Source organism: Ciconia boyciana, chromosome 6 (genome assembly GCF_034638445.1).
Source record: "Ciconia boyciana chromosome 6, ASM3463844v1, whole genome shotgun sequence".
Classification (NCBI taxonomy): Eukaryota; Metazoa; Chordata; class Aves; order Ciconiiformes; family Ciconiidae; genus Ciconia; species Ciconia boyciana.
In genome coordinates this window covers 33,501,656-33,526,006 of record NC_132939.1, presented here as the reverse complement: position 1 = coordinate 33,526,006, position 24,351 = coordinate 33,501,656, and the positions used below count along the sequence as shown (strand labels likewise).

Here is a 24,351-nt window from a genome sequence, read left to right as displayed (position 1 = left end):
AGTATGTATTCGTTTTTTGTCTTGCTACCAAGTTCTTAAAGCAGATAGGTAACAGCAACGTGAGTCCCTGCATGCTGAAACGCTTATATTGCTGTCCGGTGGCACGTGGCACAAGTTGTATCGGGCAATACCATCTGACTGGGCATATGGCCTTTTTGCCACAAGTTATTAATAGTCAAATGCAAACACAAGCAGCAGCATCTACTTTTGTAGGAGCAGAATTTTACAAGGATGAATTCAGCTAGTTGTACTCATTTCCCCCCAAAATAGGAGTCTGAATGTAGGACATCCACTGCTGCGGATGTTGAGAAGGGTAGGTGGCTAGTTCAGACTCTAGCAGTCTGGACAACATCAGGTGGATGATGAAAAGTTACAAATGGATGACTAAGCCTTTACCCCTGTTGTTTTGGTAAGTGATACCGGGTAATATTTGTTGCTAGTAATTCTGTAATGCAGGCAGGGGAAACTTAGCAGTCTAAGGCGTGAGGGCCCTGGGGTATAGCCTGTACCTGAGCTGGATAACCCACTCTGCGAGGCACGCTGGAGACCATCTCTCCTGATCAGAGAGGTGAGGAACAATGTTTCTGGGGCAGCAGCAATATGCCACCTCAAGACAGCTCCTAACAGCCACAAGCAACTCTAAGTCTCTAGGGAAGTCTGTCCTGTTTGACGTATACTTGCTATTGCTTCTTGAACGTCTCCATACGGCACTAGGGGATTGGGACAGTATTGGTTCTTCAGAGTGGATCTGCACTGTAAGCAGAAACGGGCTATTTGGAGTTACTTGAGGGGGAAAGAATGGCCAAAGTAGACTGAAAACTCTGATGATGTAAAGGAAATACCTTTGCTCCTGAGAAGGGTGAGTGGAGAATCCCCACCTGTTTGCTAGGGCTGCTCAGTCTCCCTGTAGGCTGTGCTTCCGGAAGAACTCTTTGCAATTCTCCTTGCAAGTTCAGTACCTCCAGCAGTATCAAAGCACGTGTGAAAAAGAACTGCGTGGGAATGTCTTCAATGTCATTTAGAGGGCAGCTCAGCTATCTGTCCTCCGGATAGACACCAAATCTGGCAAGGAGAAAGGTGTTTATACTGTGCTTTAGTAAGTGTTGACCAAAAAGAACTTGTCGCTGTGCATTTCTCAAAACCCTGTTAATTCAAAAAACATCTCTCTTAGCTTTTATTTAAATTGATTTGGTGCATTTCTGAGAGTGTGAAGGTGAACAGCAATATGCTCCTTGGTTTGCTGAACTAGCTTACCATGAACTTGGAGGAGCTTCCTTCATGCTCCCTGCGGATGAGAAAGACGTATGAAGAAGCCCGGGGGGCAAGAACTTTTGTCTTTAGTATATGCTCCTAGTGTAGGGTGGGTGTGGAAGTATTAAAATACATTTAAAACATTTGAATGTCTGCTGAAATGTAGAATCTTAATATTGTCTGTCTTACCTTGTCCTTTCAGCTATTTGAGTTTATTAGGAAAAAAGAGGGTTTTTTTGTATTTCCTCTTTACACATATGGTGTTGTTTGCGTCAGTCACAGAAAATGGAGATGCTAAAATAACTGTATCATCCAGGCAGCCTCCCTGCAGATGCTGACTGCTTCCTGTAGTAATGGCCCACGCTATCTCTTGGAGCCTCTTGCTTGTTTGGGGAGGTACAGAAACCATCCGATAGCTCTTCCTTCCCTCCATCTTGTTAAATAGGTTGACAATATAACGCAGGATGCACAACGCTGTGGTTTTAGTCTGTATTGAGCCAGATTGAATGCTCAAGGTCCAAAACCAGGAGGAAAGATTACCTAAGGATGCTGGGATTATAGAGTAGCAGTCAATGTCACTGGGCTGGAGCTGGCTGCTCCTGGCTGTAGAAGGAGTTTGGCCACATCCCCTCCTTTGAAGATGTGTGATTTGGGAGGAGAGGACTACTGTTAGAGAGGCCTGTCTGCTCCTCCAGAGCTAATTTAAGAGCCTGCCTCCCATTCAGACAAGGGAAATGCTATCAGTGGAATTTTTCCTAGTATAGTAAGTGAGCTGGCCTAATGGTGTTACTGCAGAGAGGAGCAGATAGAGGATAATTTTCCTTGAACGTTTTCTTTGCTGCGTGGGAAAGGGGCTGCTCCCATCTGATTCAGCTGCTAGGCAGGCAGATTTCTCTCTGCTGGTCAATAAACAGAAACTGCTGTTTTATGCACCAGAAACTGGGGTACCGGCTGCTATAGTTATGACTTAGTTTCTACTGTCAGGTTAGTTAGGACTTAGCTATTGCACCAAGCCAAGGATCTATCTACTACAGATGTACAGGCTGAAAGTGAATCCGTATTTCTACGTTAAACAGATTTGTAGCAGTGTCTGTTCTGCCCAATGATTTTTACAGGGGAAACAGTCCAGAGACAGTAAGATTGAGACACTTCAGTTGGTACTTTTGGTAATAAACTTTTTTTTTGCATTGACATGTCTTGTGCACTTGACTCTTCAGAAATGTGGTAAGATTTCTGTGCTTAAGGATGTGCTTAAGCATCTTCTTTTACAGATCAAGAGTCTGAGGGAGGCTCAGAAAGGTTAAAGTCTTGATTTACACTGATTGCTCAGGCTCTGTTGACTTTCTCTTTGAATGTCTTTCCCACTGGGCATTTTGACTGGCATCCCTTTCCCTAGAGCTTCAGTGCATGTGCAAATAGTCACGGCTATTTTGCAGGGAGGGGAGGTGGATCAAGGAAAAGCGAGGTGCATATACCCCACTGATGCACAGTGCCAGCATGCTTTGCCCCCTGAGGATGGTGCTTCTCCTCTTGGGGTGTCTTTGGGATGAAGCATCAAGAGTGCTCAGGTGCCTGCTTGCAAGTGTGACATCTTGCATTGCTGCAAGGTGAAGGCCCTTGTAATGAGTGGCTGGAACGAGGCAAACAGTAATGAGTTGTCCAGGGATGGTTCATTGGCTCCTGCCTAGCAGAAGGAAAAGTGTCACTGTGATTTGTGCTTACCTAGCTATGCAGCTGAATTTTATCCTTGAACTGGGTTCCTGGTTAAGATAAAATCCTTTGGGTGAGATGCATTGCATTTGCACAGGGTTCTTAATTAGAAGAATTCATCATAAACATGGGCATCTTTCTCTTGTTAATATGGCAGGGGATAGAGATTAATTACATCAGCAGAAATGTGTCTGTTGTTGTTTACTATTTCTGTGAAATGTGGCAGTCCTTGGTGTCTGCAGACAGCGATGAGGTTCCATATGATATTGCTGTGCTGCCACTATTATGCTTGTAATTATTTAATGAGTTGCTGACTTTTGAGTTGAGGTAGCTCCACAAGGCTTGCTATCTGCTGATCAGGAGATGCTTAATACTTGCATATTCAAAAATTTCTAGATCTGCAGTGATAAAGGGGGAATATCATGGCATGTTTAAATTTTTAATAGCAGCCCTCTCCTAAAATATCTGTGTTCACTCTCCCATACTGCCACTAGCAAAGGAAGGGATAGAGTGCAAGGAGATAATTTACTATGATAATTTCAAAATTAACAGCTTCGTTTGGGGCATAAATAGATCTTGCATCCTGCTTCTCTCCCCTCTGTCCTCCCACCCCCTCCAGTTCAGCTGGCCAAGGGATGCCATTTTGAAAGCGTCCGAAGAAGAGAAAATCCATTGGCTGTGCAGAGCTCAAGAACTGGAGATTAAAATTGGTTATTGGGTTCTTCTGTGTGAAACCTAGCTTCCAGCACCAGGGATTAGTTGCTTACATTCAGGTTTTGAAGGGCCTGTGTCTCTCGCAGAGAATAATGCAAGAATGGCTCGCTGGCTCCGAAGCACGTAAGCATCATTTGAAATGCTTGCCAGTGGGGTGCAGCAGGGCTCTCCTCTGAAGCTAGCAGGAACAATTAGACCACTGGAGAGTTGGTTTTGGTGGGTTTTTTTGGCCAATAATCCCCATCTATCACCTCAGGGAAATTTTCTTTTTGTTGGTTTGTCTCCTTTCTTCCTCCTCAGATGGATTATCACGGTATAAACAGATTGCTAAGGAGAACCGTTTCCTTCCCCTGCCTAAAAAGGAAGTGAACATATGGAAACTGTCTCACAGAGACAAGTTTTGAGTCCTCTTTTAACTTGGCAAAGACTTTGCTCTTACCCCAGGAGCCTTGAGGAGCAAGGCCAGTGTGTCAGGCAGAGGCAGAAAGGGAAGCCCACATAGAGGGCTTACAGGAAGAACGGACAAAGTATGTTTCGAGGAGATCAGTGTTGTAGCAGCTGGGTACACGCCTGTAGTGTACTGGGCCAAATCCCACTCTGGCTCTCACAGTAGGTAAAAGTTGTGATTTTCAGCTGCTTCTGTCCTCTAAGCACAAAAGCGAGGAGATCCGTGGCATTACTAGAGAGGAGACGAGCGTTTGTCCATGTGTTTAATTAAGACCTGCTCTTCAGTGAGTGTGTTATTGCAGATGCTCTCTACGCACTTCTTGGGATTGAAGTGTTAAGAAATTGTCTTCATCCCCTTGTCTTACGTACTCTCATGTCATGAGTTAGGGATGGAAGTGCCTCCTCTGCCAAATATGATCTGATGGAAGGTCTTGCCTGGAAGATTTATTTATTTGAGTATGAGGTTTTTCAAGTTTAAGTGGAGATTAAGTTGGAATTTAAAGAAATATCTCAAAATGAAGGAGCGTAAAACAAGCATTTCTGCCTGACCTTGTTCTCAAGTGTGCAGTGCTTATCACTCTCGGAAGAGGAACAGACTGTTGTGGAGTGAAGATGCTTGAAGAGTCACTGACCTGTGGGGCTGTAGTGAGTTCTCTGTCCAGAAAACTCCCCAGAATAGTTTCTGTGCCGTTTTTTAAATGTCTAGCTTGCAGTTTGGGGCCCAGACATGAAGGATTTTAAGATCTGTCACATGTCTGAGGACAAGAGTTACAGACCCTTAGAACAGATAAGAATTTAGTTAAAATAGATAAGAATTTACTGACAATCCATAGCTTATTGGATTTCTCCATGTAAAATCTCATGTACAGCACTGAGGATTAATTGATTAAACTCTTCTCTAGCAAATTTTATTCTTTAAGAATACTTTAAGAATTCTTTAAGTAATGTAAAATTGCCTTACTGGCTAAAACAAACATAACAATGGGAGTTTAAAGTGGCTGTTGCCAGGCGGAGAATACTGTTATCTGCTTTTAATTATAGGGCAATATTTTCCTTAAAAAGAAAAGGTGAATCCAAGTCTTTTGTATCCTTATGGTGAATGGAAGCAGTTAATTAAAATAAACACTTGGGGTTTGAGATTTGCAAGGTCTTTCAGATGAAGGACTTAGGTAGACCTGGAAGTAAGTGTTTTAGGAAGCTGTTTCCTGCTTTGCAGTTCTCCCTTGAGCTGAGATGGAAAGGAGGTGTTAATCACTTCTCAAGGCTTCGGCAAGACATTGTTGCAGTCTTGTGAACATCATTGATTGTGTCCTCCAAAAGATCTCTCTGGGGCCATGCAGATGGAAGACGGGATGGACAGCTGTGGTAGCTTGCTGAAAGAAGCAAGAATATTTGATTTAAGAGCCTGCAGGCTCTTATTACTGTTCCTCTTGCTCTGTTAAGGCGCTGATCTTATATTTTGCTCTGTAGGTTACCATGAACAACTGTGCCATTCCTCCAGATTTTGCCAGTTGCCAGTAGGGACAGTGCTTGGGAGGTCAAGAAACACAGGAGGAACTAGTCTTACCAAGACATCCCTCCATCTGTCTGCAAACGATGCTTGTATTTCCTTGTCCCTGGGTACTGCCTCCCTTTTGGGCTGTGAAGGAGGCAGAGGCTGAGCCAGTACAGTCCCGTGCCAGCAGGAGATGGGGGCTCTGCTAGGTCATGAGAGGCCTGGGGGCAGAGGGGTCATCTCCCAATAACTGGACTGAGAAGACACTGAGGGATGCAAGAGGTGTATTTGGAAGGAGTCGGGGGGGGAAACAGGAGGAATGAAAGCTAATTTGGCCTCCACCAGATGCTGGCTGTGGTCCCTGGGAAAAAGCATTTTTGCTGTGTTGCCACTGATGCTTGTACTCAAGGTTACCGCACTTGGGCAGAGGTGAAGACACCATTCTGGGAATGTTTTGCTTCGGATGGGTTGACTGCAAAGGGAATTCTTGTTGTTAGCCTGGTATTAACCAGGGGCTATGAGAGGGATGACGATTCTGTCACTTCCCTGGTATCGTGGAAGTGTGCAGTGAAGGGTGACATTAAGTCATTATCAATTAAAAGAAGTTGAGGGAGTTCCTTTCCCTCTTGGGTTAAAAGTTGTTGCTTCATACAGGCTAACACGGTGCTCTGGGAAGACATTGAAGGGGTGACTGTGTGGGAAAACAGAGGATGGGGATGGGTTCCCTATATATGCTTTTCCCACTTGCTGCTTCCCTCCAAAGTTTATCAGTAACTTCGGAATTGGTTCTGGCATATTGCTCTTTATGTTATAATAGAAAGAGTCTGTTAAAGGCCTATCTGATGGGTGCTGGAGTACTTGTATGAGCTGTCATCCATTAAGATGTTATCAGGTTAAAGATGGTCGTTTGACCATCAGATGCAGATGGTTGCTGCACCCCCAGCTCCAGTTCAGCAGTGAGTGGAGGGACTGGGAGGAAAGGTGCCATTTGGACTCGCAGCCCTCAGTTCAGCTCCAAGGGCTGCTGGAGCAGCCTTGCTGGAAATATCCTCGCAGTTCGAGCCACTGGCCTAAACGCTGGCTCCATAACCCAGAGAGCGAATACTAACCTGGAGACAGAAAAGTCTCACAGCCTCTGACTCAGTGCTGGACGTGACAAGTGACATGGAATGAGGAGACCTTGCAGGGGGCCAGGCAGGATGGATAAAGAAGGTTAATTTGGAGGGGAAGTATATTGCAATGTGGCAAGATAGGACCAACTTTGTTTCCTTGTGCTTTTTTCTCTGCACTCTAGACTACAGAGAACAGCATCTATTTAAACATCCCTGTAGACTTTCCTCACTTTCAGATGAGGAAAGAAAGGGACCATAACTTTTTAGGAAACCTGAGGTGTGGCCATGTACACAGTTTCTGAACTGAGTTGTCTGGGAGATGTGTATATGTTATTTGTGTGGGTGTACATTGACGTCCTTGAGGTTCATGCAGCAGCCCAGCTATGAGTGCATACTGTAATGATATCTTAATTGTGATAACTTCTGGAGACTTTTTTTCAGTACAGAGGATTTTCATCATCTCTGTACTTGTTTTCCTGTTTTATTTAAAGTAGTAATTCAGATCTAGTGTTTCTCCTACTGCTCCGAGTGGTACAAATGAAATAGTGACAAGCCATTTGACCTCCTGAGCAACACCATTGGAGTCAGAGGGACACCTCCCTGTATCTACCAAGGGAACTGACATATCTACCTAATGAGAGACCAAACCTGATCAGTTTGGCTGGTGCACTTCTGTCCCCACCAAGCAGAGGTCCATCTTGGACACCTTTAGTTTAAAAGCCCCAGAGCCTTCCTGCAGAAAGGGCTGGTGGCAGGTGGCTCCAGGACCCAGCTGCGTTCCTTCCTCTTGGGTTTCTCTTGTCTGGGGCATCCCTAAGCAGGACTTGGGGCATCCAAGAGCTGGGGACAAGCCAGGTTACAGTCCCCTCCTGTGTGAGGGTGGGCTTGCCCGAGACTGGAGGACTCGTGCCTGCATCCTCTGATGAAGTCGCCAAGGCAGCAGTGGCTTGCAGCAGGTAGAGCCCTCTTTCGTTGGAGATGATGTCTGAGCCTTGCAGCAGAGGGTCCACCAGCAAAAACTAGTGAAGCACTTTCAACTCCGTTGATTAAAACCGCAATAAATGAGCATTTGCTTGTGATGGCTAAGTGAAGTTGTAGTACCTCAGCCCGTGAGATTTTGTTAGATGTTTCAGTGTTCCCAAGTTAATGAGCCTCCCTGAGATAGGTAACTCTTTTTCTCTTGACACCTATCATCACGTCTCAGGCCTGGCACAGTAGGATTTGAACTGCGTGACACTGGTTAATGCAGAGATATAAATTGCTATTGCATTACCTTCACCACGGCGTGTGGTCTGTGTCAACTGTCTCTCTCCAAGGCAGCCATTTTTGAAACAGCCCGTCACACGCTACGATTACGCTTTTGGTGAGGAAGATCACTTACTTTCTGCAAAAAGAAACATGATTTCTTCCCTAATCTATGATTAAAGATCAGTGGACTTTTGAAAGATACCTTTCTACTTTCCTTTAAAAAAATTATTCATTCTGTTGTTCCGCATGACTGACGATATATATCAACCACAGGCCTTTAGCATCGCAGTACAAACCTCTACTGCCTGCGTTTAAGGACTGATTATTCATTTGCAGGAACAGTACCAGGCAGTTATCCTCTGCGAACCGGCATACAGAAATGGGTAGTGTGCAGTCCTAGCAAATCAGGAGGGTAGGTTTGCAAAAATTGCTCCATTTTATGATGGGTATACCTTACAAAGATTTGATGCTGCGAGACAGTTTTCTATTGTTTAACTTAACTGCTAGTTTCTAATGATGAGTGTGCTGCTAAGCTCTTCTGCTCCCCTTAGTTTGGGCATTGGTTGCTAAAAGGTCAGCTTTACGAATTACCCGAATGTACCAAGTGTTTGGCTCTTTTAAAAAAAAAAAAAAAAAAAAAATCTTCTGGCAATAGGATACCTTTCTGCTTCTGGAAGGACTCTCCCTTGGGTATCCTTGACTCTGAACATGACCACAGTTAATTATATTTGGGGGGGTAAATGTCTGGCAATCAACTCGTTTCATCTTTTCTGGATTCCTTGGAGTAGCCCATGAATGACATGCTGAAAACCAAGCTGTTGAGCAATGTATGTGCATAATGGCAGTTCTGGAAAACACCCTTACGATAATTGTATTAAGGCTTCTGTGGATCACTACCAGACCCTGGAAGTAGCCTCTAGCATTGAAGGAAAATTTGGCTTTACATTATTTGCGCTGGTCTTGTAAGCTGCTTTTGGCCAAGCTGTTTAGGGGAGAAGCTGAAAGTGGATGCTCATAACAATCTGATGGTTGTTCTGAGAAAAGTTAATCACAAGAGCTCCCCGAGGAGGTAAGGAGGCACAGTAGCGTGGTACTCATCAGCGTGGGTAGGTAGCAACACCATGCTGTGTGCAGGCATCAGAAATGGCTTTGGTGAATGAAGTGGGCAGAGCCCTGCAATTGCAGTGGGGTGTGAGGCAGGAGCTGAGCATCTCCTTTTAGCACCCTGCTCCCAGGTAGCAGGCCCTGCTGCACCCGCAGCATGCTGCGAGTATTAATTTCCTTCTCACATAACTGGGAACTGGCTCTGTTTGCACTGGATAAGAACCTAGCTTTAAAAAAAACCCAAAAGCAACAAAACAAACTAAAAATTACTATGGTATTGCTATGGTAACAAACATCTAGAAATGCAGACAGATCTCTATATCAACAGCAGGCTTGGGCTTTATAGCCTGTGCCCTGGTGGTTGCATATGCAATCAGAGACAGAAATGATGCTGTAAAGGGAAAACAGCAGCAGGTTTATGATACCTTGGGATCTTTCCAAATGTGAGACCTACTGCTCCCTCTGAGGCAGGCTAGGAACAGTTGTAGGCTGTTGGCATGCATCTGTCATTGCTCGTTCATTACCCACCCAGGCAATGAGAGATGAGGGGCCAAATGCACTTCACAGCACTGTTTATGGCTAAGCAGAAATGGCTGATTATGGGATTGGCATTGGAATATCCTGCATTTTGAGTTTAAGAACACCGTGGCCTCTCATCGGGTTTTTGGGGGGCTTTGTGTGGTTGGAGAAGATGAATTCATTTTGCATATAGTGTTATTATTTGCAGCTTCTAGTGGCACGTTCAACGGTAGGCCTGGGAGAAGGCAAAGGGAGCTCAGCTTCTTCCCTGGTACGGTGTTTAGTTATGTGTGCAGTCATCCTGGGTTTTGCTTTGTTTTCATTCTTGTTTTCCATTTCACTCTGTTATGGGCAGCATTAAAATCAGCGAAGAAGGAGGGGAGGTGCCAGCAGCAGAGAGCTTTGAGTTTCTGGCTGAGATGGAGCAGGTTCTTCCAAAGCACCCCTAAAGCATGGGGTGTCTTGGTAACTCAGACAGCCATCTTCCCCTCCACAAGCATCTCCCCAAAAATATGGCAAGACTGGGCAACAGGGCAGGAGAAAAAGGGAAGGAACTTCCACCAGGGCAGTTACAGAGGTGTAGGGGACCCTGCTATAATTATGGAGGCTGGTGGTAGGAGAGAAGACGACCTGTCCTGAGAAGGCCTGGTTGAAGAGGAGAAAAGACCTCAAAATGCTGCCTCCTAAAAGAAGTCTTGTTTTCCTGCAGCCCTCCCTGAGGGATGATCCTGAAAGGATCCTGGCATGTGAAAAGAAAGCTGCCTCTTGTAATGCAAGGATTTCTCTGGCTTGCTGCTGCTCCGGCTCCCCTCGGGACCAAGTCACAGGCTGAGTCTTCCTAACTACCATTTCTGGCTTCAAATTAGTTGAAGCTACTGAGTGTGAGATATCACTGGGGACTTGATCTGGATGCTTTTGGCATGCCACTTGTTTCTGTTCTACTTTGCATGCGATTGCAGGGAAGCAAGGGGGGAACTCCAGGGAGCTCAGTCTCCTGTGTCAGGGCACATGTTGGCATGTAATTATGCACAGTCATGCCAATTAATGCTGGTAGTGGACATGCATGGTAAAACTAGCTTTGCGCTGACACTTGTAATTCAGGATTGCCCTCTGTGCTGAGTGCTTGACTCTACAACCTTAAATATGCCTTTTAATATTGGTTTGGGGTAGAGAGGGCAAGAGAGCGAGCTGGATGGAGTAATATATATATTGACAGGCAGTCAAGTGCCTTTCAACGAAGGTAGATAAAGTCCTGAAGGATGTGACCCTGTAAAAGTTTGGTACATCTCTCATCACTGGTTTCAGAGAGCCAGAGCAACTAATGCTGCTTAAACATCTGTTAATCACCGAGAAAGACTGAAAAATGCTGTTCTGGCAATTGGCTGGATCCTGAGCAGTGAATGTTACTCAATGGGCGTGAGAGCTCCTGTGCATGCTCTGGCTCACACCCTGAGGCTGCAGAGGTCTCAGTGGGAGCTGCCTGTGTGCTAATCAAGATTTGAACCATTAAATGCATTTTATTCAGTAGGAGGTGCTGCTCCGCTAAAGAGTTTTGTTCTTTATTGGCGTTGGGTGTGTTGCTGGCCAGACCACCTTCAGCAGCGGCAGGGATAGACTGCCACTATACAGGACACGCGGGTGAATACACGGCCTGGCTGCCGTCACTCCATCGTCCTGCCATGCTCAGACTCATTATATAGAATATATTACATCCGACCAGCTACAGTAAGAAATGCTTATTCCAGACTGTGTAATGCAGAGTTACAGGTTAATTCCTCTTTCACATTCACCTTTTGTCATTTAAGGGTAGGCCTCCCACATCTTGTTCCCTTTCTAACAGTTCTTTCAAGTTTTTTGGTTGTTGGTTTTCTGTTTTGTTTTGTTGGTTTTTTTTTTACTTTTATTTTGTGATATCGTTGGTGCTGTCTGTCCCCAACGCTTGCAACCACAGCTCTGCTTTTGGTTTTATGAATTTTTTTAAACCTGCTTTGAACAAACCTGTCAGCACATTTCCTTTGTTCATGTTTGTTCATCTCCATGTTCCCTTCTGGAGCCAGAAATGCTAAAACCCAACAAGAGCAAGCCAGAAATGTGAAGAATGTCTCAACATCTTTTTCTATTTGGGACAAAATGAATTGCGTTACAGACTCCATGTTGCTAACAAGCTGTATTCCATTTAACCTTTACCTCGCCACCAAAACCTCCAGCTAGAAATTTATACGTTATTTGTCTTCTGGGTAATGAAGGCTATTTAACAACATATTAGTTAGAATGGTTTCCAAACACAAGCCATTTTCCAGGGCAAATAAAGATTTGGAAGCAGGGGAAGTTCAGTGTATTAAACAGTTTGGTTTTTCCAATAGGTCATAATAAAATCATGAGTGTGAACAACTGAAAGAGTGGAAAACTGGGGCCTCAATGAGTACTCTGTGTGTTTGTTTCTCTCTGTTTATATTTTTGTTGTGGCTGAAATCCTGTCCCACTGATGTCACTGGGAATTTTGCCACTGGATTTCACTAGTAATTTACAGCACACTTAGATTTTTACATTGTGTTCTTCTGAACACAAACAACACCTCTGTGCTTCATGCTGCTGTTTGCGGAGAGGAGCAAGCAGACCTCACCGAGCAGAGCTCATCCTTCATGAGCAACCCTGTGGTTTTGGTGGGCTGTGACAGGACTGAAAGTATCTAGGTTTTATTTTTCATTCATATTTAGGAAGGCTGCTGAAAGCCCAGGCAAGATTCTTTGACCATCACAGCACTGGTGGCTTTGCGGAGCTGTACTCTCTCTTTGGTGAAATAAATCTGTGTGGTGAAAAATGCACCTGCCCGGTGCTCCTCAGCAATGGGAGCTAGCTGGGCTGTTCCGCCGCCCAAAGACGTGAATGGAGGTCACTCAGTCCTACTGGTTATACTCAGCTGTCATACTTTGGAAGAACAGAATTTAAAAAAAATGCATCCGGTGGATCTTGAGAAGGGAAAACTGTCTTCCTTGACAGCAGCAGTTACACAACACTCCTCTGGGAAGCAAAAGGTTAGGGGCAGAGCCCCAGCTATCAGAAGCAGACACCCATATTTTTCTTATGACACATGCATTAAGTTTTAGTTTGAAAACTTGCTCACAGAGTGGAAACGGCTGAGCTGGTGGCTGGGTTGTGGGCCAGCCAGCCGAGGTGGGGGAGGCTGTCAGGAGTGCAGTCTTTGCGTGGGGTGAGGAAAGTGGGACCAGACTACAGGGCTCTGGGAGCTTTCTGAAAATGAAATTTGGGCAAAAACTCATTAGTTGAATATGTGGAGAAAAAAGTCAGACATATCTTTTAATAAATGAACTCAAATCCAGCAGCTCCCCAAATCTGCCTGATCAGACTTACAGTTTAGCCAGGCCAAAAACCAGCTAAGGCCCAAGGTTTCTGTAGCTGTGTTATTGCTGACCACAATCATTCAAACATTACTTGATTTGAAAATCAAGTTTTGTGTCCTTTATCTTCACCTTCTGGGTTTTGAATTTATAGGTATCCACCTTTTTCTCTTCTGCAACTATGAAGGCAAAAAATTATCCTTTTGAAAGAAAAGCTGTGAGTTCTCCTAACAACATAACCCAGGCGTTGCATCTTTACGAGATGATCTTACAATACGAGACTCGCAACAGAACTGTGAGCACTGTATGTGCGGAGTCAGATGATGGCTGCCCTTTGTATTGGGTGGGGATTGACAGAGTAATGGGTTTTAAAGATCCTTGCTGGTCATTGCAATCATTGACTTTTTTTTGCCGCAGTTTGCACCTGCAGGATGAGGCGAGTGGCCGTGTGAGGGACTGTGCTGCTTTGTGCGTGGGGAGAACTGTGTTTCTGTGAGCAGTGGTTTTGGCCATACCAGTCCTGAGCGTATTTCAAGACTGTCAGATGCGGGCATTTTTGTGATGCCCGCTTCAATGGCTCTGCTCTTCCTTATATGCCCTGCTCTTTCTTGGTTGATAGTGATTAAACGGCAGAGCAGAGAGGCTGTGGAGGAGGCCTCTATTAATAATGTGATTGAAGTCTAGAATGACAGAGGCCTGCATAGCATAACACAGGGGTTTTTCATATTTGACAGGCGTATATGAACCCATTTCATGATTCTTCATTGGTATGCACCATCCTTGATTAAATTTGCTATTGGGGAGGTGAATTTAATGCCTTTGCAAATGGAGACCCAGGCAGGAGCAGAACGTGGCTCTGAGGGTCTTGTCAGTTCAAACTGATTGCTGAGTCCTGGAACTGGAGCAATGCAGTAACTGAAAAATTAATCAATTAAAATGGAATATCATTTGGCTCCTAAACAAAATGCCAACAGCCTGATATTCTCAAACCTTCACTGACAAATAGACAATGAGTTTTTCCACTATTAGAAGACAATGTTGCATGCCGCAGGGCTGAATGCATGGCAGAGAACATATCTGAGTGAACAAGGTCTTGTGCAGAAGGACTCATTTTCGTAATGAATCATGGATGCATATGCACTATCACTATTGTCACTACAGAAAAAGTACCAGTACAGTCCCTGGTGATAGATCTCATGGCTTCGAACCTCTGAAATACAAGTCCGCATTGTGAGCTGAAGGTCATTCTTGAACTTCTCTAAGAAGCCAGGTCATGATTCAACGGCGGCATGAGGAGTGATATTAAGTCACTCTGTTAAATGCCAGTTTGGTTGTTGGTTTACAGACAAGTTGCATTTTCGTATTGGGCCTGGCTAACTCCCAACCAACGGGTCCTGCCAAGAGCCTTTCGGTGTGTTCAAAAGCTAATGTGAGGAAGAGCTGTGCGGAGCATCGTGGTAAATTACCTGACTCGTCAAGGTCACGTCCTACCCAGCTGTTACTTCCTGGGAAGACAAGCTCTGTGCAGGCTCTGGGGCTCTGGGCCAGCCTCCAGGAGCAGCATGGTACCCCGGCTGGCCCAAAGGCAGGATCGTGGCTGCCTGAGGCCGCTCTGCCACCCGGCTCGGGCTGCAGGATGTGCCGTGCTTCCCGCCTGCGTGGTGCAGCTATCTGTGAGAGGCTGCAACAGGATCGATCCGGTGATTAACATGGGGAGAGAGGAGAGAGTTAGTGTGGAATTGGATAATACTCAAAATCATGACTGTTTGAGCAAGACCCATTAACAAAAACATGTTAGGGAAAAAATTTTTCCTTCCTGGAAGATGGGGAGAAATTCCCACCTCCTTCTGTGGGGCTGGGCTTGTCCCTGGTGGGGGTGTGAAATGTCCCCTTGTCTTCCTGGCTCAGCTGTGCGTGTGCACAGTATTTCTGCGGAGTGTGCATGTTGGCTAGTTGCAAAACCACACTATTTTATTCTTAATCTTCTAATCTCTGTTTAAAGCTCTAACTCTTGAGGTTGAATGATTAAAAAGGTACTTCAACTTCCTTTCTCTAGCCTTAGCAAAAAGCCCTTACAGTGTGATCTTGAAGGCAAAGAAAATGATCCCCAAGCTTACTATAATTAAATATTTTAATGCTTTGGGTGAGCAGTGCCCACTCCTCAGTGCTAGCTGACCTCTGCTCATCTCTTAGGTAGCTAGTTCACTGCTGACTACGTTAGCAGCTTATGAGGTCTAAAATTGCTTTCTCCTCTGCAAAAATATCTGTGGCGGCATCTGTCACTCTAGACAGTTGTGATTCACTGGGAGGAAAAGGCTGAATGTAGGTCGCTGGAGTTCAAAGGGAATAGATGAGTACATCAGCACAGGAGGCACAGACACGCGTTTTGTCTGTGCAGACAGCGTGGGTGGGGGAGTGGGCATAGAGAGGCACAATTTATGTGACTGATACGTTTCATGAAGACCTAGACCACCCTTATTTGAACTGTCTTATTGGCTTCATAGGTGCTACCAGGTAATCATGAGGGCATCATCTGTCTTGATACAGAATGCTATGTCAATCTGTCTTGATACAGATGCTATAAATCAGGGTTCAGGTAATGTCTAAACGGCCAGTGAGCATCTCACACTTACAAGACAGATAACAAAACATTGTGCCTTTTTCTTCTTTGTTTTAATAATTCAAAATCACTTAGAAACCAGGGACGTTCTTTACATATGTAAATGTCTATAAAGACCGGGATATTTTTCCAGAAGAAAAAGTGCAACTTCCTATAGTGCCTTTTTTTTGCTCTGAAGGACCTCAAAATGCACTTTTACAAACTGTGTATCTATAACCTTTAGCAGAGCAGTACTCCTATATACAGTGAGTAACCTAGATGGCTTTTGCTAAGGAGGTTTGCGATGTGATACTAAACAGATGTCTGAATGCAGACAGCTTCATGTCCATGTGACTGTCGTTTCTCTATGCAAAACCTTCCTTCCCAGAGGCACTGTGTCCCCAGCTACCCATTGGGATCTCTTTCTGACAATGCTGCTGTTATGGTGGGGGTGCCAGCATGAGCTGCCTAGTCCCTTAGGTATTCAAAGAGTGTGCTGTCATGTCTGTCTTCTCTCTGACCCCAGATGTTGTCATGGATATTTACGGATAGAGAGAGGTATGCTTGGAAAACAAGTGCCTTTTCAGGGAAAAACAACCCTACAGACCTCACACTCCTCTCTCACGCTGGTACTCAGTAATTTTGAAGACCGTCCCCTCGCTATTTTTCAGGGTTTTCTCCACATTGTTTTTCTCCTGGAGAGAAATATAAAAGCATAAAGGTTTCTATCAGCAAAAATGGCAGTGTTTGTGTCACAACAAAATTTGCCAAATAGGGAAAAAATGGCTTTACTCCAGGGAATGAGGTGAAGATCAAATGAACATAGAAGCCAGATGTATGCATGTCTGGACATGTGGGTGTTTATACAAAATCGATGTATGTGAATGTCATAAATATTTTTAAAACAAAAATTGTAATATAATTTTTCAGTTTTGCATAATGGACATCTGTGTGCATTGGACTTCAAACTGAGGAAAGAAATAGGCCTTGGCAACTGCTTCATCTCATCTGGGGTCTGGTTTTCCACGGTTCTGAGCAGGCTCATTTCCTCAAAGCTGTTTGGAAGAGAGTGCCCTCGGGCATCTATCTTGGAAGCCTTTTTGGCTTCCACTGCCTTGCTTTATTCAACAAGCAAAAAACAAAAGACTAGAAGGATGCCCCAGGGCATCATGTCCCCTCCCTCCAGTTATGGGCAACGTCTTCCTGCCTCTGGGCAGCTGGGCCAGAAAACTTTGCAGGATCCAGCCCTTGCTGACTGCTCAAGGTCTATTTGGGATTACATAGCTGGGTCAAAGATGGACCCAGAATTTATAGAATTCACCTCCTGCTATATATCTGTTTATGCTATATGTGTCTTGGCCAGCAATAGAGCATGATAACTGATAGTCTTGTGCACCTGTCACATGTGAAGTTGTATAATAAATTCCAGCTTCTCAGGTTACCATTCTACAATGAATATACATCAGAACTGTATTCAGAGGGGAATCCAAGTAGGCATGATTTATGCATGGACTGCTAATCTACATGAGGGCAGAGAGGGGTTAGTTCATGCTGAAGCCAGTCGCTGCATATGGAAGTGACTTTTTTGTGTGCAGTATGATGCTGAGCTCATATAACCGGCATGGCAGCGAGTACCCTGCACTCTTTAGGGCTGCTGTCTGCAAAACGAATGAGACCGATGTGTGCTGTAGTGCTGGCGCTTGTGCACTGTGTTACTGCTGGCCGTCCTCCAGTTGTCAACCCATGCTGCTTTGCATACCTTTGGGACCTGGGCAAAGTGATCCAGATGTGCTTCCTGGAAGCATCCCTCCCTTCTGTAGACAAGGCCATGCAGGATCAGGATGAAATATCACAAGAAGGATGCTTCTCCACAGAGTCACTAAAGAGGTGGCTAATAGGATCATCAGGCAGAGGCCACATGGCTGCCTCAGAAGCAAGATTGTGAGTTCTTAGACATGAAAGCAAGGAGTTGGGTCCATGGTAGGGCAGCCACGACCTTTTCTTATGCTGAGAAGTTGGATGAGGGTAGTGGTGTGTGAAGCTATCAGAGAACTACAGCTCATGATAGACAGAGGTAGTAACTTAGTTGCTCCTGGGGTTTTTTTGCTGCTCCCCCTGTAAACTTCCCCTGCACTGTTTTCCTCTCTTGTGTTGCCTACTTTCTTCCCCAAAACTGCCCAAAAGACCAGCTTGTCAAACCATGGCAAGTCTGCTTGAAAGGTAGTGGTCAAGCCTTGTCTATCAACACACTGTTGTGACCTGTAAGTCAGCAACGTCCTGTTTCTAAACTCTTCACACTAACAACCCATGTCTGCTTGTGACAGACATCACAGGAGAGCATGATGTTCACCTCATCCAGGCTGTAGGCAATAACATGGAAAACACTGTGCCATCTTCTGTGTCTCTTGGAGGAGGCTCTGAAAGTAGCATCCAAAAATTGATGGCTGTGGGGAGAACATTGCTGTGGAAACCAAACAGAGAAAAATAATTGCTTCTCCTTTCTTGCCTTATACAGGATTTCCACCTTTTCAGGCCAGATGCTTGAGGACACTTTCCTTGTCAACAGCTCAGTGTTTGGCAAAACTATGAGGGAAGAAGAAAAGAACAAAATAGAAAATGTTTTATGGAATGCCATGACTTCCTAGCCATGAGACAGGGATGGAGAGAAAGGGTTTCTCAGGGCTAAAACAGAAGAGAGCAGAGATGCAGTCTTGCAGAGCTGGCAGAGAATTGCCTCTGCATGCACAGAAGGCAATAAATGCCAGGAGACAGCGGAAAAGAATGGGGAGGTGGAGAGGCACCTTGGGCAAGCAGCAGTGCTGGGAAGCAAGCCCCAGCAGACTTTCCCTGCTTCTCACTCCCACCATCCCTTGGCGACTACAGGTCTGTCACAGGGCCTGGAGAAACCCCGTGAGCTGGCAACCATGGCCTCTTCCCAGAGGGCATTGAAAATAGCCTCTGCTGGGGGCCCACGACTGGTCTCTCCAGCCCACTCTGGAGCTGGCAGGAGGCCTCAAGAGTGTCCAGTACTGATGGCAGTAGAAAATCTCTTGTGACCAGTTAGCTGGTGCGGGAGCTGATCAATTCAAGTTGCTTTACTGCTTCCATTGTGTTACTCCAGCTTGTGCAAGCTACAAACAAAACATTCAAATCAGTCTCTGAGCTCCTCTGTCAGCACTTGCACTTCTCAAAGAACAGAGATGGTTCTATTTAACCGCAGTAATTATTAACATTTCATAATAGAAGTTCCATAAAAGCATGGTTCCTAAACCACATTTAAAATGCTTTACACAGCTGAACAAAGCATGAATAAAATAGGCCCTGTGCTGTCAGGCACAGCCTTTTCTCTTAAAGTATTTTGAGCAATTTTTCAGGGAAGTATACGGACTATTTCATGAGACATAACAAGAGCCACGTGCACACTGGGATTCCTAAACCCAACTGGAAATGCAACATACCCTCTGAAACAAATGCTCTTGGCAACAGGCATTCATGAGACGATCTCTTGCAGGTTCAGCCCATCAAGAGTAGCTTGCTCCCTGGGCAAGCAGGATCTCCTGGGAATTTCTTGGGAGTTGCTGCAGCTCTCAGTTCTGCCCCGTCTGTGCTCCGTGCCATTCATAGTCCATCCACGTGCCAGCATAGGGGTTACAGAGCAGAGCAGCACCTGTCTCTGTAGCACCCCAAGCACTGCTGTGCTCCCCAGCATCTGATTGCTGGTAGTGGTGCTTGCTGTGCTGTCCTCTCTGGGACTTGTCTTCAGGTCACTGGGACAGCGTATGGAGCAAGTGGAGTGAGCCCACAGAGAAAAATTTCACACCGTGGGGGCCTCAGCAGCTCCACTGTGGTTTACAGAGGTGACTTGGCCCTGGCCTTTGCTCAGCCAGCAAGGTTGTATCTCCTCCCAGTGGGTCGAAGCTGGCATTAAACCAGTTCAGAGGGGAAACCTCTGCTGAGAGGGGTTGGACCTGCAGGGCTGGTGGGAGGGAGGTGCTGGCAGGGCTGGGGATCATGGCAGTGGCAGCATGCGAGGCTGCGGCAGTGGGATCAATCAGAGGGGGCCTCGAGAGGGAGGAAGGTTTGGTGAGGTCATTACTCCCTGGCTTGCTTTGTGTCCATATTCATCAGTTAGACCTTCTTGGCCAGGTAGTTCTTCCAGGGGAAGACACTTACTGGGGATGGCTTGTGATTGATGCTTTTCTGTCCTGGGATTTGACAGAGCTGACACAATCATGAAAATGAGCTTAAAACAAAAGCGAAGCATGGCAGCCATCTGCTCCATTTGTTGTACTAGTGCTAAACACTTGTAAGAAGGATGTGCAAATCTGCAAAGTATACGTCCTGTCATATAAAACTGCTGTTGGACTAGCTTCACAGTAACCGTAAAATTATTAATTGCACTTACCTTTCAGAGTTTTGCATACCTTACTCTAGTTAAGTAATGATTCCTCATGACCCCTGGAGTATGGTTATCCTTTTTTAATTTGGCCAAGCCTACTGTAACAAAAAAATATCTTGGGACCCTGAAGTCCCCAGCTGCCCTAATTTTAGTGGCTGTTTGCACAGTGTTGGAGCTGGCGTGCCTGTATCTGGTGGCAGACAGTGACAATGCACAGAGGTGAGTGGCACTGTCTGTATTATAGTCTTGCTATTTTACAAGTGATTAGGCCTAGAGGAATATCACTGTGCTAGTCGAGAAATGAGCCTCTCAAGTTTTCATAGATATGCATGGCATTAAATCCTTTCCCTTAATCCCTTGCTTACAAAGTTAATTTCACTACTTAAATAGTTTCTGGTCTCTTGAACCATGTCAAAACACAAATAAGAACGTGCTTTCAACAGCAGAAGAGCAACTCAGTCCATTCTGTCGCTGAAAAGGAAAAGTGTATGTGAAAATGAGAAATGGTGAAATGAGATTAGGAGGTTTGCAGTATTTCCTGAAATTTTGGTATATGAATTGTGTTGGAGGTCTCAGCGGTGTTTGGGACAAACCTTAATTTGTGCAAACTACTTTGCTAATCCCTAGTCTAGACACTCACATTTCCAGTGCCTATTCATCTTTATTTCTGCTTTCATCTAGCAAATTTTTTTGCTCTATCACAGAGCATCAATCAGAAGGAACAGGGCTCTTCTGCTCCCATAACGCCCACTTGTTTTTCCAGCCTCAAGCATGGGGATACAAGGTGTGTAGCTTCATAGAGAACTTACAGGTATGAACTGTCCTGTTGATGTGGTAAAAGTCTTAACTCTGCACTCAGTTGTACATACTGTGCCTTTAATATACCCAAAGCTCATGTGTGCTTATATTGACTTCTTCCTGAAGTGAGAGGTGTTAATGTGAAGGGAGAGGAAAGAGGGGGTGGATGTCAGTCCACCCTCCTCAGAGGGTTTGGCAGAGGACTGACTACTATTTCATAGAGAATGTGTGCTGCTCCTGTCAAGTATGTTTTCAATTAACAGTGAAAAATATCCTGTAGTCAAACATCTATATTCTAGGAAAAGAATCTGATAAAGCAAGTCAGTCCTTAAAGATAAGCTTTATATTTGCTTTGCCAGGCTTGTTCGTAGCTGTCTGGGCTCCACTCAGGACAGGATGGTGTGTGCTCTCTTCTCTTTATTGGGCTTTGCTGTTGTGTGCTTTGTAATGAGCTGTAATATCTAGGTCTTTTCTGAGGAGCTGCTCCCTTGCTGTTTCTTCCACGTTTTGTATTAGCGCAGACCTGATGAACTGTAGAGGTCTATGGGGCCTTATTGAATTGTATTTATTGTTTTCAGACTTTTTTTTTCCCATTTGTTGAGATAATTTTGAATTCTAATCCTGTTCCCCAATATGTCTGACACTTTTGCTGGATTTCATATGGATTTAATAAATGTACTCTGTCTCAGTATCCAAGGTGCTTATGAAAATACTGAATAGCGCTGGGTCCAGAACAAACCCCTAAGACCTGCTCTCACCATAGCCCCTCTGCTCTGACAGTGAACAGCTGGTAATTCTGCTCTGATGGTGGCTTTCCAAACAGTTTCACCCATTCTGCATTAGTTTCATCTAGACTATTATTTCTCTAGCTTGCTAATGACAACGTCTTACCATCCCCTATCAAAAACCTTACCAAAGTCATGATGTATCTATCTAATCTACTGCTTCTCCACACCCTTAAGACTGATTACTCCATCACAGGAGAAAATTAGATTGGTCTGACATGATGCGGGTCTTGACAAATGTCAGTTGGCTCCTATTTATTACCTTGTTATCTTCTTGATGCTCACAGATCAGTTGTTTGATTACTTGTTGATTACCTGTTGATTAGCTGTCTGTCTGGAAGCTGAAGCTAGGCCCTCTCAGCTGTCAGCCCCCGAATCCTCCCTTTTCCCTGTTTGAAGAGAGCATGAAGAGATACTGGCTGAGATAAAGATGAGAAATGTTCTTAACTGACAATTAATTCCCAGTGCTCTTTTACCACTTTTTAAATGTGATGTTATAAGTAATGTGAGAACCATAGTATCTAGAGGAATTACCCCCAATAGTTCAAGTTTAAATGTGTCATGGCCCTGAGGGCACTAATGGGCTTTCCTGTCCCTGCCCACTCCCCAGGGCTCCCCCGACCCTGCCCACGGCCAAGGACCCCATTTCAGCCCCCTGGGGCTCCCTCCACCCTGACCATGATCCAGAAGGCCAGGGGCTGTCAGCCCCTGCCCCAGCGATGCTGCAGCAGGGCCGGTCTCCAGCTCCCCACAGCCCTGCCCTGCCCGGCCATGGGCCCTGCCAAGGTGGGCCCACGGCCTGGCCTCTCCCCAGAGAGGTGCCCGATGCCTGGGGCTGGGGCTGCCCCGGTGCCCCTGGCTGTCCCGCTCCTGGCTGGGGGGTGGGACAGGCCCTGGCTGCCAGGCCCTGCCCTGAGCCCCGCCATGGGGAGCCCCGGCCTTGCAGTGCCCTCACAAAATGGCTCCTGAAGACTTCTTGCTGCTTCCAGCTTTTTGCACAACCTTCACGGCCATATAAACCAAAACCAGCTGTTGTTTTGCTAGGGCTTGGGAGGCAGAGATAAGTAGTAAAGGGCAAGCGAGTGACCGCAAAATATTTGAAGGCGCATGATAAGCCGGGCTTTTGCTACAAATTGGTGTTGTTTTCTAGGGCAAGAGGAAAAAGAGAAATGGAAGCTAAGTTTGACAAAACGCTTAGTATGAATCAAAGGAGGAAAATAATTTCAATTTCTAGAGGTACTAAAGTAATTGTTTTCCTCCTCGTGCTGAAAATATAATTTCAAGGGAGAGTCTAGGCAGCAGGCTGTGAAACCGGCCGTACAGATAGCTGAGCCGTTGCCCTAACCCAGCGACGTGCCCAGCTGGTGCTGCGGCAGCGGGCGCTGTGAGGGGCAGCAGGGGACGGCATCCCTCATGGAGGGGCAGCAGGGGACGGCATCCCTCGCGGAGGGGCGGCAGGGCAGGGCAGGGTGCTCGCTGCCTGGAGAGGTGGAATGGAGGCAGAGTTATCTCCTGAAGTGTGCCTATGCGAGTCCTGCACTAGGGTAAATCCATATGCAGCAGCTTGGTTGTGCAGTGGTTGAATAAGTTTCTTTGTGTTGAGAATAGTGGCGCTTTTTTCCCCCCCTCATTCTTGTACGGTAAGAAAGGGAAATCTGAGCATTGGGCTGACCTTGGCTGTATTAGGCATAATTTTATGGGCCGCCTTCAATTTTTTTCTCGCTTCATTCATCTTCTCTCCAAATCAAATAGTCCTAACCTTTAATTTCTCTTCATCCTCCAGTAGCTTCCTTCCAGAGACCAGTTTGACAAAACTTGCACTCTGGCCATGGCTGCTGAGCTGTCACTGGTTTCGTATAACAACGTTCACCACAGTTTCAGTTTTCTCTGTCCCGTTTGCAGTGCACTCTATTTGCTATGTTTCCTATCTCAGCAGACCGAGTGCGGGATTTCATTGAGCTGTCCATGGGGACGCTCAGATCTGTAACTTGAGTGGTCACGGTTCATTTGAAATCCATCAATGTGCATGAGTAGTTCAATTTGTTTCTTCTAATGTTCATTATCTTGCATTGTCTACGCTGAATTTCATTTGCCATCATCTTGCCCAACTGTCTGGTTCTCCTAGGGCTGTCTGCACTGCAGGGTAGCCCTTCTTGGAGAAAGGTGCGGAGACATTTGTTCTTCTAAGCGCTCTCCTGCTTCAGGAATTTGCAGTGGTGCTGTGTCTCTTGAGTTGTTTCCCAACCCATTTAGATGGCTTAACCAAAATGCTGTGTGATATTGGGGACCAGTTCATGGTCTCTTGCCCTCTAAAACTCCTAGAAGGAGCCTTATGGCAGAGGGAGAAATGTGATCAAGCATAGTATTAGAGGGTATCCAAACTATTTTACACAGAAGGATCTCAAGATCTGGGGATTGTCCAGCGCTTTGGATGAGATTGGGATGTGCCACAATCTGCCTTTTCCAGCAGTTTTAGGGAGCTCCAGCACTCCTTCGTACAAAGCTGGGAGCGTTTTATGGCTTCTTCATTATTTGGTCTATCAAACGGCTACCATAGACAATTTGTTAAACTACTTTTATTGTATAAACAATCCTGATAGCTTTATAAGCCAATATTTTACAGTTTCTAGGTTGTTTCCAACCAAAATCTTGTATGTAAGAGTTCAGCATGGGCTAGAACTGTGCCTGTCCTCCCTCCCAGTGGCCCTAGTGAATGGTCTTCAGGTGCTGGCATCGCACTGACTCTGTGGCCTAGGAAAGCTGGAGGAAAATTAGGAGAGAAAAGGGATGGCCCAGGTGTTTTAGCTCTTG

General features: G+C 45.5%; 1 protein-coding gene across 1 annotated transcript in view; it reads left to right on the top strand.

The window, feature by feature from the left end:
* The window catches only part of GALNT16 (polypeptide N-acetylgalactosaminyltransferase 16), a 78,332-nt gene that overhangs the window by 14,256 nt on the left and 39,725 nt on the right, over window positions 1-24,351 (top strand). The gene's annotated exons all lie outside the window — the stretch shown is intronic.